This window comes from Cornus florida, unplaced genomic scaffold, assembly GCF_030987335.1.
Source record: "Cornus florida cultivar Cherokee Brave unplaced genomic scaffold, ASM3098733v1 CherokeeBrave_3.0.0_Hap2_Chr03, whole genome shotgun sequence".
In the NCBI taxonomy this organism is placed as follows: domain Eukaryota; kingdom Viridiplantae; phylum Streptophyta; class Magnoliopsida; order Cornales; family Cornaceae; genus Cornus; species Cornus florida.
The window spans coordinates 39,521,584-39,535,010 of record NW_026775573.1 but is presented as its reverse complement, the minus strand read 5'-3'; the positions used below and the strand labels follow the sequence as shown (position 1 = coordinate 39,535,010).

Below are 13,427 nucleotides of genomic sequence, written 5' to 3'. Positions count from 1 at the left end.
TCTAATTTGGAATGTGAATGAAAAACAAAATAAACGTTTGTAGTATAAGTGATAGTACTTTTTAAAAGTTGTTTCAGAGAAAGATTTGACCAAATTTAAAAGAGTATCAGTGAAATTAATTCAAAATATAAATATTTAGCTGCAATCCAATATCCTTAGGTTTGTGTATCTGATGCATCTTACATACATACCAACATCCCAACATCCCATGTAACATAGGCTTTAACGTGATAAATAACAAATAGTTTTGCAAATAATTGAAATATGAAAATTATGGTTGAATTGATTCTGCTATGTATGTATTCCTCATCTTTGAAGCAACAGTTAGAACGGCAATACCATAATGAATAATAGTACTCACAAATTGATATAGTAATTTTCACAACCAAGTACAAAATGAACTTCAACACAACCTCCACCCCACTAATCATAAAATAAAAAAAACAACACAAAATTCAAGATTTTTACTTCAGTCAACAGATTAGTTATATTTAATATTTTGAAATTTATATTTATTGCGGTCACTAAGTCGGCCAAGTGAGTGAAATGTTAAATTCATCACCACCGTAATAGCCTTTGTAAATCTAATAATTTATAGAAAAAGAGTACCTATTCAACCAAATACCCAGATGCTGATACACACACACATATATAACATGTACACATGTACTCTAGTACGGTAGTACCTGATAGGTGGAGTCCTTGGTGCAGCTATAAGTGCCATCTCCGCCAATCATCGGATATGATTCTGTCATTGCGACTGCTTCCTTGTTGCTCCACTTTCCCCCTCAGCCAAATTAATTGTGCGAGATTTCAGAACTCTCTACTATATATTATATATATAATATATAGACACACACATAATAGATAGTAGATGTATAATATTTACTCACTTTTGACTTTCGTATGAGCGCGGGGTCCACAATAATGCTGAACTATTTACTCGGTATATGTTGTCTGCATTGGCGGCTCCATGCGCCGTGTACCATTGATGATTGTAGTACCATTTTGTCAATTTGTAGGGCCAAAGTTGAGAAATGAAAATGCTTTGTTGATTTAGTATCATTTGAATTTTCAACGAAATTGTCCATTCATTGGGAGTTGCGTACTAAGACTCACCCAAAAAAAAAATGTTACTCATATTGAGAGATTGAGATTTGGGAAGAATTCCATAGGTGGTACTAAGGACGTTTTTTTTTTTTTTTTTTTTGTTTTTTTTATTAGTCGGACAATGCCATCACATCTAGTAATTGTTTAGGACTAAAGTGGAAATTAGAAGGCTTTTTCTCTTACCACCTTGTAAATACAAAATTCCAAACAAAAATACAATTGTCTGAATAGAAAGGTCAGTATTAGTTGAACCATCACTTTCTGAGTTCTCTAACTTCAAGCCAGACAATAAAAATATAAGGGAAGATTAGAGCTTAGCCCTTCTTTTGCACATTAAACATAAAGACAAATGTTTTAAAATTTCGTTTAAGACAAAGAAATCCTACTACTTTTGACGAAGTTTAAATTTAAACTTTATTTCAAAAGATCTTGCTTTTTTTTTTTTTTTTTTTTTTTTTTTTTTTTTTTTATCATTAGTACTTGCACACATGCCTTTACCGATACTCGAATCTCTGATCTTTCATTGAAAAGTAAGAGTCTGGTACCGCTAAGTTACTGACATGTACGTTGGTAAATATTGCTCTTTTATAATAAAGTATCAATAACTAATAAACTTATCCTTTTCTTTGCTTGTTGCCTTCGTCCAACTGGAGGAAAACTCTGAACTTTTTTGAAAAATCCTTTCAAACATTGCACTAACAATCTTACTTCCAAAAGGAATTAAAAACATTTCACTATAATTTATTAATTTTCGTTGGTTAAAGGTTGAATTTAAAAAATGGCACCAAATGTGTGACACAAATTTTACATAATAAATCATTTTAGTAGACACAGTTTTATCAGATTCAACATAACACATACTGTGCAACAATTGATGCATCGACTCTGTTAGAGTTGGAGGAATGCAAGAAGAAAACAATATCCAATTTACAAGAACATCTTCAAATCAATGGAACTCATGATTGGAGCATTTCTACAAACAACTATTAATGTATGAGTTTTAGAGTCACAAAACATCTCCAATCACCTCCAAAATAAAACATTCATTCAACATTCAAAATAACAAATGCTTCAGTAGTATAACAGCGTTAATATAGATCCGAAAAGTAAGTCTTTAAAATCTAGCTTTCAAAATGCACTCAGATGCGTGTGTCGTGAATATGATACACATGCTCGAAGAAAAGAAAATTAAAAAAAATTTAATTGACCTATAAACAGAAATCGAAAATGAAATCAATATTTAATAAGGCCTTTCTCCATCATATCCAGTTGAAGCTTTCTGATGACCTTGGCATCTTCGGTGAGTGGAATAGTAACCTAGAGGACACCATGTTTCACATCTGCCTTGAACTCCTCCATATCCCACATTTTTTAGAGGACTGGAATGATGCCATGGTAGGACCCTCCCTCATACTCATACTCGGGTTCGCTCTTCATCTTTCCTTCGAATGTTATGTCTCTCTCCTCGTTCACCGACAATTTCAAACCCTCTAAGATTAAACTTGGCAGGTCAACCCTCATCACTACTGATAGGGAAAAAAAAACCTAACCTACCTTGACCAGCCGCCAAACCTCTTCGACATGTTTCGTTACCAGAAATATAGATTTCCATCGGATAAGAATGATGACATTTCTTATCCAGGATAATGAATGATGACGTGGTTCAACAGGGTAAGGATAACTTGGGCACAATTTGAGAAAGTCAAAGGAGTAATTCATATCCCCGACAAATCTGGCAACAAACGATCTCCTTTGATCTCGCATAAGCGGATCTCCTGCGGGACCAATTTGATTCCAATCAACAGCCATACATAGGGCACCGAGCCGTTAAAGAAGGTACGAGAAAAAACCCCTAAACAGAATATTACATAATGATTATGTGATATGATTACAAGTACTAACTCGATCGTCAGAGGGTCCTCGGCTGGCACTCCATTTTAGGTGACGTCCCTTTGTTTTGTAGGTAAACGCCGTCATTCCGAGTCACGAGGATTTTTGCATTAACAGCTGGCGCCGTCTGTGGGAACCGATTAGTTCTCTGAAGAAATAATAATCCTGACGCGACATGGCTGAGACGACAAAATGAAAGTTTCCGATCATAGAAACCATCCCAAAGTCATCAGTTGACAATGGGTGTCTATGTTCTTACATAAGGACGGGTCTTTACATCATGATTACCCGTCCATTATATTGGGGGCAAAACGGTAGGTTACATGATGCCACCCAGTGTATGATGACAATAATAAAAATTTGGCACGTCGACCGAGGCAGTCCAGTGTGGTGTTTTCCATCTAGCGATGCTTGGTCCCCTCACTACTGAGGTTTGGTCGTCTAAGACCAAACTCTATCTCATATTTGGCAGTAACCAACTACCAAGGCCTGATTGTTGAAGACTAAGGCCTGGTCCTTCCGCGCCTATATAAGTGAGTTGGTCTCCACCCCTCAAGAGGGTCATTACCAACAAGGGGGTTTCTACCTACTGGTAAAGCCTCTATCACTGAGGATGTCTCTAGTAAAGGAGTCTCATTACTCCGTCCGTTCGTGCAATCAGGGTGGCCTTCTACACCCAAGAATGTATCGAGGACTTTAGGTCCAAGGAGGTCTAATGTCCCTCCAGATCCCATGAGGTCTGTATTTCCAAAGAGTTTCCTAAGTGAAGGGCGATCATTAGACCCAACGAGGTACTGGCCCCCAGACCATCATCTGTAAGCCATTGGACACCAATCCTCCACTTACCAGACGATAGTCGTCACCTCTCTTCCTTTATAGGAATTGCTTATTGATTTCAGATTATGCAGAATTTTGGATTGATAATCCATGGCAGGTTAATTTTTAGTACTCATTTCTAACACAATTTAATATTTTTAGACAACTGTAAATTGTTGCAGCACCAGGCACCCCATCCGCTATATAAACGTTTATATAATGGGTCATCACTCAAGATCCCACCATTGGGGCAGAATAGTGGATCACACAATATCAATCGTCGATCTATATATGATGACAAGGTCTAGAAGATTGACGTACCAACCTTGGTACATCGAGCTAGTCGGGTTTCTAGTCTCTCTCCTTTAGCGACCCTTCGGGGCACTAGTCATCCAAGAAGATAGGCCAACAACACATTCTTCCTTCATTAAAGGGACAAGAAGCCGATTACTCCTTCTACACTGAAGGGTGAGATAATTAAACTTTCCTTCATTTACTAGAAAGACGAGATGACTACCTCTCGTATTAAAGGGATCATCCTCCTTCAGACTGCACCTTTTTCCCCATAAAGGAATAAAGGGTCGACTTTATCTTCTTCCCTCGGTAAAGAGACGACGGGTTAATTACTCCCTTATTAAAGGGAGAGCTCATAACGCTCGAGCAAATCCACTTCCCTTATTAAAAGGGGCAAGAAAGTAATCATCAAGCATTCTTAGCTCAGTAAGACTTGGCATTCCCGACTCTTGACAAAAATCTAATTCCCTTACTAAAGGGATACAAGGGATAATAATGAGTGTCCTGTATTGAAAGGACCCGGCCTAAATGAATCCCGTAATTAATATCTCTGTACTATAAGGGATAGTAAATAAATGTTCTGTATTACAAGGACCCGGGCTGAATGAATCCCGTAATTAATATCCCCGTACTATAAGGGATAGTAAATAAATATTCTGTATTACAAGGACCCGAGCTAAATGAATCCCATAATTAATATCCCCGTACTATAAGGGATAGCAAATAAATGTCCTGTACTACAAGGACTCGGGCTGAATGAATCCCATAATTAATATCCCCATACTATAAGGAATATCAAATAAATGTCCTGTACTACAAAGACCCGGGCTGAATGAATCCCATAATCAATATCCCCTTACTATGAGATATAGTAAATAAAAATTCCTTACTAAAGGGTCGAGCTGAGTAAAGCTCGTAAAATTTAATTCCTTTATTAAAGAAGTGACGACCTGAATAAAGCTCGTACAATTTATTCCCTTACCAAGGGAAGAGTACCCAAGGGTACCAAAAATAGTACCCAGGGGCAGAGTACCTAAGGGTAATAAAAATAGTACCCAAGGGAAGATTACCCAAGGGTACAAAAAATAGTACCCAAGGATACAAAAATAATACCCAGGGGAAGAGTACCCAAGGGTACCAAAAATAGTACCCAGGAGAAGATTACCCAAGGGTACAAAAAATAGTACCTAGGGAAAGAGTACCCAAGGGTACCAAAAATACCAAAAATAGTACCTAGGGACAGAGTACCCAAGGATACCAAAAATAGTACCCAGGGGAAGATTACCCAATGGTACCAAAAATAGTACCCAGGGAAAGAATACCCGAGGGTACTAAAAAGAGTACTCAGGGGAAGAGTACCCAAGGGTACCAAAAATATTACCCAGGGGAAAAGTACCCAAGGGTACTAAAAATAATACCCAACCTAGGGGCAGAGTACCTAAGGGTACCAAAAATAGTACCCAAGGGAAGATTACCCATGGGTATCAAAAATATCACCTGGGGAAAGAGTACCAAAAATAGTACCCAGGGGCAGAGTACCCAAAGGTACCAAAAATAGTACCTATGGGAACAGTACCCAGGGCGAAAAAAGAAAAAAAAAAAAAAAATTACTGTTCACATGAACAATATCCACGGGCATTGTTTCCCGAGGGAACAGTGCCCAGGGCAAAAAAAAAAAAAAAAAAAAAAAAGAGTTACTATTCACATGAACAGTACCCGCAGGCACTATTGAGTGCCCAAGGTAAAAAAAAAAAATTTACATTCCCAAAGCTAGATAAGCAAGCTTGGGAATGGGGGGCAACTGATAGGGAAAAATAAACCTAACCTACCTTGACCAGCCGTAAGACCTCTTCGACATGTTTCGTTATCAGAGATAAAGATTTTCATCAGATAAGAATGATGACATTTCTTATCCAGGATAATGAATGACGACGTGGTTCAACAGGGTAAGGATAATCTGGGCACAATTTGAGAAAATCAAAGGAGTAAATCATATCCCCGACAAATCTGGCAACAAACGATCTCCTCTGATCTCGCACAAGCGGATCTCCTGAGGGACCAATTTGATTCCAATCGACAGCTATAAATAGGGCACCGAGCCGTTAAAGAAGGTACGAGAAAAAACTCCTAAATAGAATATTACATAATGATTATGTGATACGATTACAAGTACTAACTTAATCGTCAGAGGGTCCTTGGCTAGCACCCCACCGGTGCCATTCGAGGTGACATCCCTTTGTTTTGCAAGTAAATGCCGTCGTTCCGAATTGTGAGGATTTTCGCATCAATAACTACCACCCTCTCACCCCACGCTCTATGCCAAAATACCTTTCTCGGCTGACCATTCAGATTATTAGCCACTCCTATATATATATATATATACAGATCAATTAATCAACATACTACTCAATCATATAGATAGATATAGATTGTAAAGGAAACAGTAGTACAGAAGAAGATGAGTATCGAAGGGGTTTTTGGTATATGCATCCATGGAGGGACTATGCCTAGTACTGTACAACGATGGTGCTGGTGGAATCAGCGGAGTGACGTCTAGAACAACTTTGACGCGGTGGTCAGAGCTCTTGCAAACGCCATTGATGCAGCTATTTGTTAAAAATAAATTAATGCCATGTTCATTGTGCATTTTGGTTTATTCATGTATTGTTATTGTACATGTATCAAGAAGGTACATGTATCAACTGTGTATATGTATCAAGTGAGTGCATATATCATGTGTGTGGTTGAGAATTGTCTTAGAAAGTTCAAAGGTTTATGGGAGAATAGTATATATAGTGTAAGGGATTTGTTGTTAAGATATATCAACACAACAAAGAATTCAATACAATACAGAAAAATATTTATTTCTTCATTCTTCTCCTCTCTTCACTTAGAAATTATTTAATTGGTTGAAACTAAAGCCAACATAAGTGGTATCAGAATTTGGTTTCGATTAAGAGAAAACTGGGCGTGAAGCTTATTGACGAGTAAACAAACCCTGAAGAAGATCGATCATGATGGCGACTACATGCAATCAAAACCAAGGTGCCCATTAATCAGCACTTTCCATTTTTGATGAGGAAAATTATGATTTTTGGTATGTGAAGATGAAGACCATTTTTCTCTCATATGATTTATGGGATTATGTTGAAGATGAGTATGATGAACCGAAGGATACAATAACTTTAACAAATGCCCTAAGACAACAATTGAAAGATCATAAGAAGAAAGATGCAAAAGCTTTAGGCTTGATTCAACAAGGAGTTACTGATACAATCTTTCCCAAAATTATCAATGCTTCTAAAGCAAATGAGGCATGGGATATCCTCGAGAAGGAGTATAGAGGCAGCACGAAGGTAAGAACTGTAAAACTCTAATCTTTGAGAAGAGATTTTGAAAATATGAAAATGAAAGAAATGGAGTTGTTGAAAGATTATTTTTCTAAACTTATGGAGGTGGCAAATCAAATGAAGACCTATGGGGAAGATATTTCTAATCAAAGAATTGTTGAAAAAATTCTAATTAGTTTGCCAGAAAAATATGACTCTATTGTTGTTGTTATTGAAGAGACTAAAGAGCTTGAAAACTTGAGTGTTGAAGAATTGATGGGTTCCATAAAAGCATTTGAGCAAAGGTTGAGTAGGCGCTCCGAAAAGACAATTGAAAGTGCTTTTCAATCCAAGCTTAATGTTAGTTCTAAAAATCAAGAAAAATATCCATCAACTTTTGATCAATCCAAAGGTGAATCTTCTAAAGGTGGAAGACACGGAAGAGGAAGAGGAAGAAATAATTTTGAGAGAAGTGAAAATATAGAGTCCACTCAACAAAATTGTGGAATTTGTAAGAGAAGTAACCATGTTGATAAAGATTGTTGGTTTCAGGGAAAACCTCAATGTTTCAATTGCAAGAAATTTGGACATGTTCAAAAAGATTGCTGGTTAAAAACAAATCAGCAAGCTAATTTTTCAGAAGAGAAAGAAGGTGAAGCGAACATGTTTTATGCTTGTCACACGACATCGGAACAAAAAGATGATGTGTGGTTTCTTGATAGTGGGTGTAGTAACCACATGACCGGAGGTAAAAACATATTCTTGGAGATTGATTCTTCATCAAATTCTCAAGTGAGGATGGGAAACAGTGCCTTGGTCCAAGCAAAAGGAAAAGGTACTATTGCCATAGAGACAAAAAAAAGAAGAAAGCATATTCAGGATGTGTTACTTGTTCCGGATTTGGAGCAAAATTTGTTAAGTGTTGGACAGCTTGTAGAGCACTGGTACTCCATTCATTTTGATGAGGAATTTTGCAAAATTTATGATAAAGGAGGACAAAATCATATTGTGGCAAAAATCAAGATGGGCAAAAACAGAAACCTTCCTCTCACTTTTTCATGTTCAAAAAATATGGCCTTGAAGATGGATGTTGTTGATGAGTCATGGCTTTGGCATAGAAGACTTAGGCATTTAAATTTCCAAAGCTTAAAGAATTTACAACAAAATAGCATGGTGTATGGGCTGCCAACAATACAAGAAATTAAAGAAGTTTGAGAAGGTTGTGCTCTTGGCAAGCATCACCGAGAGTCATTTCCGAAAGAGAAGGCATGGAGGGCTAAAGCACCATTGGAGCTTGTTCATACCGATGTGTGTGGACCGATGACAACACCAACTCAAGCGGGTAACAAGTATTTTATTATTTTTGTTGATGATTTTTCAAGAATGACATGAATTTATTTCATGAGACAAAAATCAAACGTGTTCTCTATTTTTAAAAAATTTCAAAAACTTGTTGAAAGGCAAAGTGGCCATCTTATCAAAGTGTTAAGAAGTGATAGAGGTGGAGAGTACAACTCAAATGAGTTTGAAAATTTTTGTGAAAATATTGGCTTGGAGAGGCAATTAACGGTTGGGTACACTCTACAACAAAATGGAGTGGCAGAAAGAAAAAATAGAACAATTATTGAGATAGGAAAATCAATGATTCATGAGAAGGGGCTATCTAAATCATTTTAGGGTGAAGCCATGTATATGGCTATTTACTTGATGAATAGGAGTCCAACAAAAGCGGTGGAGAATAAAACTCCATTTGAAGCATGGAGTGGAGGGAAGCCGTCATTGAACCACTTGAAAGTTTTTGGATGTATTTATTTTGCTTATGTTCCAAGAGAAGTGAGGCACAAACTTGATGAAGCTAGTGAAAAATGCATCTTTGTGGGTTATAGCCCAAAATCAAGGCTATAGACTCTTTAATTAAAGAAGAATAAATTGATTATTTGTAGAGATGTTCTCTTTAATGAGAAGGCTGCTTGGGATTGGAAAGAGAAGAAAGTTCAAAATCAAATCCCTATTTTCAATAAAGAATCAGGAAATTAAGAAAATGAAAATGAAGATTTTTTGAAGTTCTACAAGAAATGTCTCCCGTATCTAGCTTACAATCAATCCCAACTTCTCCATCAAACTTAAATTCTTCATCTCCAAGTTCAACTCCAAGAAGAATGAAAAGTCTTAGTGATGTGTATGCAAATTGCAATTTTTGTGTTGTTGAACCGAAGAACTTTGAAGAAGAAATTAAACAAGAGGCATGAAAGAAAGCTATGGAAGATGAAATTTATGTGATTGAGAAGAACAAGACTTGGGAGTTAGTAGAGAAGCCGGAAGACAAAGATGTGATTGGTGTGAAATGGATTTTTAAAACAAAATTTAATCCAAATGGCTCCGTTCAAAAGAACAAAGCAAGACTTGTAGCAAAAGGTGTTCACAACAGCCCAGAATTGATTTTCAGTAAACTTTTTCACCCATGGCTCGTCTTGACACAATTAGACCACTCATTGCCTTAGCGGCTCAAAATGGTTGGTCTTTGTATGAACTTGATGTAAAATCAGCCTTCTTGAATGGTGTTTTGAAAGAGGATGTCTATGTAGAACAACCTCAAGGCTTTGTTACAAAAGGAGAAGAAGAGAAAATTTACAAATTAAAGAAGGCTTTGTATGGCCTAAAACAAGTACCCTGGGCAATGTATAGTGAGATTGATTCTTACTTCATCAAAAAAGGCTTTCAAAGGAGCAAAAGAGAGCCAACCTTGTACTACAAGACACAAGGTAAAACTGGGATTCTTATTGTTTCTCTTTATGTTGATGATTTGGTATTTACCAGTAGTGATGAAAAAATGATTGATGATTTTAAAGAGAGATGATGAAAAAATATGAAATGAGTGATTTGGGTTTGTTGCATTACTTCTTGGGCATTGAAATTTATCAAAAAGAATGAGGAGTTTTTATTTGTCAAAAGAAGTATGTGAAAACTCTTCTTGAAAAATTCAAAATGTTGAATTGCAAATCCGTTTGCACTCCCTTGGTTGTGAATGAAAAATTGATGAAAGAAGATGGAAGTAAAGAAGCGGATGCATCTCTCTATAGAAGCTTGGTTGGAAGTCTATTATATTTGACATCTCCAAGACCCGACATCATGTATGCTACAAGCTTATTATCTCAGTTTATGCACAATCCAAGCCAAATTTATGTTGGGGCTGCAAAGAGGGTGTTGAGATATACACAAGGTACACTTGATTTTGGCATCTTGTATGAGAAAAATGTTGATGCAAAGTTGTTTGGTTTTTGTGATAGTGATTAGGCCGGATGTGTTGATGATATGAGAAGTACTTTCGGTTATTCATTCTCTCTTGGTTCGGGGTGTATTTTCATGGGCATCTAAAAAGCAAGAAATGGTGGCACAATCTTCTGCCGAGGCTGAGTATATTTCAGCATCATTGGCAGCGTCACAAGTAATATGGCTAAGGAGAATTTTTGAAAATGTTGGTGAGAAGCAAAGAAAAGCTACTTCAATTTTATGTGATAACAAACCCGCGATTGCTATGACAAAGAATTTTTTTTTTCCATAGTCGCACAAGACACATTGCAATCAAGCATCACTTCATTAGAGAAGCCGTGGAGAATGAAGAGATTCAACTCAAGTATTGTAAGACTGAAGACCAAGTTGCGGACATTTTTACCAAAGCACATCCAAAAAATAAGTTTGAATACTTTAGAGAATTGTTGGGTGTCACAACATGGCATTAAGGGGGGTGTGTTAAAAATAAATTAATGCCATGTTCATTGTGTATTTTGGTTTATTCATGTATTGTTATTGTACATGTATGAAATAGGTACATGTATCAACTGTGTACATGTATCAAGTGAGTGCATATATCATGTGTGTGGTTGAGAATTGTCTTGGAAAGTTCAAAGGTCTATTGGAGAATATTATATATAGTGTAAGGGATTTGTTGTTAAGATATATCAACACAACAAAGAATTCAATATAATACAGAAAAATATTTGTTTCTTCATTCTTCTCCTCTCTTCATTTAGAAATTATTTAGTTGGTTGAAACTACAGCCAACATTATTCATTATGTGACTGTGTGACAAGTTGTGAGTGAAGGTGATACTAATGGGTTGATCATTATTGGCTTACCTCATTCACCATATCCATGAGCGTAGACCCAAGGAAATCAAACATCAGACCTGCAAAGAGCTGAGAATACAATTATCATGTCCTTTGTAAACTCCAGCCACAATATTTTTAGCTCTGGCATTAGAAACATCTTCATGTCCTTTGTAAACTGAGCTGCATAAGCATTTGCTACTTCTTCCGAGGCACTTGTGTAGTAAATTCTTCCATTGTTCCATGCTTGTGGTTTTAGCTCAAAATGAGACTCATATAATATTGAATATCTATTTTACAACATTTATTTAGCTCAAAATGAGACTCATATAATATTGCAGACGCAAAATGGACTACAAAAATATAAAAGAAAAGAAAAAAAAAAAAAAAAACCCTAAAATTCAAGATTTATACTTTAGCCACCAATTTATTGGGTTTAGCATTATCTGTTTTAAAATTTTCAATTATGGGGGCAAAGTGTAAAAAAGGTAAATTCAATGTATGAGTCTCTCCTCATCGCAGAATTTCCTTATTTCAAACTATAAAAAAGGTCAATTCAATGGACTAACCTTACACACACCAAGACTCTGCCTTTCTCTGGGGGCAAATTGTGTGAAGACAAATATCAGATTCCTTTTTCTGTTTCTAGAATTTGAATACCTTTAAGTGAAAAAATATAGATGTTTTCCCTTGCAAGTAACTGAAAGAATTATATTTATTTTATTGGGGTCAATAAGACATCCAAATACCTAGATGTTGATATACATATACACATATATATGTGTGAGACTTCAGAGCTATGTTAGTGTATACAGTCAGTCTCTCATACAATTGGGAGGCAGGAACTTCTGGTCTCCACTGGCGGCTCCATGTGCCGTGTGGCATTGACCATTGTAGTACCATTTTTTTTTTCACTCTGTAGGACAAAATTTAATAAATGAAAATGATTTTCTTAATTTTGTATCATGTGATTTTTTAACAAATTTGTCGTTTCATTAGGACTTTTTAGAGCCCTACGGACATTTTACTTGTATTGAACCACCACGTTCTTAGAGTTCTCAAAATTCAAGCCAAACTATTCTTCCCTCGGTGTCTTTGGTTGACATAGATTGGTGTTCTTTGCATTGGTTGAGGTTGGAGCCCTACGAGAATTATGTTGTAATGAGTTTTCACTCAAATTCTCGAGTAAAGTCCAAGCCTCATCCACATTCTTAGACATGAACATCCCTCCACATGATGAGTCAACCATGAGTCTATGTGAGTCGGTTAAACCAGCATAGAAAGCTTGCACCAATTGCCATTTTGGAAATAGATGGTGCGGACATTTCCTAAGGAGGTCTTGTAGTCTTTCCCAAGTCTCATGGAGTTGTTCCCCATCGTTTTGTGAAAAGCTAAGAATGGAACGCCTCATTTGGTTAGTTTTACTCACAGGATAGTACTTTTTTAAAAATTCTTATTGCAATTGAGCCCATGTAGTGATGGAATTTGCAGCAAGGGAGTTCAACCAATATTTTGCCCTATTTTTTAAGGTGAATGGGAAGAGATACAAATGGAGAGCATTTTCAGGGAAGCCCCTCAGCTTGATGGCAGAACAAATTTCAAGAAACTCATCAAGATGCTTATAGCCATGAAAGGATGGAAGCATTTGAATTGTACTAGATTTGATCTCATATTGTGCTGCCTCGATGTTTGGTATCACTATGCAAGAAAGAGAGGCATAAGTGGTAGGGATGAAATGGTCCCTAAGAGTCATAGGAACTACATTTGGAATTTCGGCCCTATCATTATTGATTCCCTCATTCCCGACATTTTCTTCATTATCGGTCATTGTATTAAATTCAAGTTCAATTCCTCTTACGTTTGTAGATTCCCTAAGGTTTTT

At 36.5% G+C, this 13,427-nt stretch overlaps 1 pseudogene; it reads right to left on the bottom strand.

Annotated features, from left to right (window-relative positions):
• Positions 1 to 810, bottom strand: part of LOC132300324 (loganic acid O-methyltransferase-like) — a 33,110-nt pseudogene extending 32,300 nt beyond the window's left edge.
• Positions 811 to 13,427: the final 12,617 nt, after the last annotated feature.